Consider the following 1233-nt stretch of genomic DNA (forward strand, 5'->3'; position numbering starts at 1 on the left):
GCGCGAAGCCACGTATCGATAGATGGATGCTAGTATGTTCGTTTCAACGCCGGTGCGATCTAGACCGATACGATACTACCTGCTAGCCACTCCGATCAGATCTCTCCATCGTGCCGCCATCAAGACGCGGAGAAGGGAAAGGGGGCGCTGGGACAGGCAGGCGCCGTTGTGCCGATCCACGGCCACGCTGCCGGTTGCCGGCAGCCCAAACACACGACAGTTGAGCGGCAACAACTCAAGGGGGAAAGGTAATTTATGTTGGAAATATGCCCTAGAGGCAATAATAAATTGGTTATTATTATATTTCCTTGTTCATGATAATCGTTTATTATCCATGCTAGAATTGTATTAATAGGAAACTCAGATACATGTGTGGATACATAGACAACACCATGTCCCTAGTAAGCCTCTAGTTGACTAGCTCGTTGATCAATAGATGATTACGGTTTCTGACCATGGACATTAAATGTCGTTGATAACGGGATCACATCATTAGGAGAATGATGTGATGGACGAGACCAATCCTAAGCCTAGCACAAAGATCGTGTAGTTCTTATGCTAAAGCTTTTCTAATGTCAAGTATCATTTTCTTAGACCATGAGATTGTGCAACTCCCGGATACCGTAGGAGTGCTTTGGGTGTGCCAAACGTCACAACGTAACTGGGTGGCTATAAAGGTACACTACAAGTATCTCCGAAAGTGTCTGTTGGGTTGGCACGAATCAAGACTGGGATTTGTCACTCTGTGTAAACGGAGCGGTATCTCTGGGCCCACTCGGTTGGACATCATCATAATGTGCACAATGTGACCAAGGAGTTGATCACGGGATGATGTGTTATGGAACGAGTAAAGAGACTTGCCGGTAACGAGATTGAACAAGGTATCGGGATACCGACGATCGAATCTCGGGCAAGTACAATACCGCCGGACAAAGGGAATTAAATACGGGATTGATTGAATCCTCGACATCGTGGTTCATCCGATGAGATCATCGTGGAACATGTGGGAGCCAACATGGGTATCCAGATCCTGTTGTTGGTTATTGACCGGAGAGTCGTCTCGGTCATGTCTGCATGTCTCCCGAACCCGTAGGGTCTACACACTTAAGGTTCGGTGACGCTAGGGTTGTAGAGATATTAGTATGCGGTAACCCGAAAATTATTCGGAGTCCCGGATGAGAACTCGGACATCACGAGGAGTTCCGGAATGGTCCGGAGGTAAAGATTTATATA

The sequence above is a fragment of the Triticum dicoccoides genome, chromosome 4A (assembly GCF_002162155.2).
Source record: "Triticum dicoccoides isolate Atlit2015 ecotype Zavitan chromosome 4A, WEW_v2.0, whole genome shotgun sequence".
In the NCBI taxonomy this organism is placed as follows: domain Eukaryota; kingdom Viridiplantae; phylum Streptophyta; class Magnoliopsida; order Poales; family Poaceae; genus Triticum; species Triticum dicoccoides.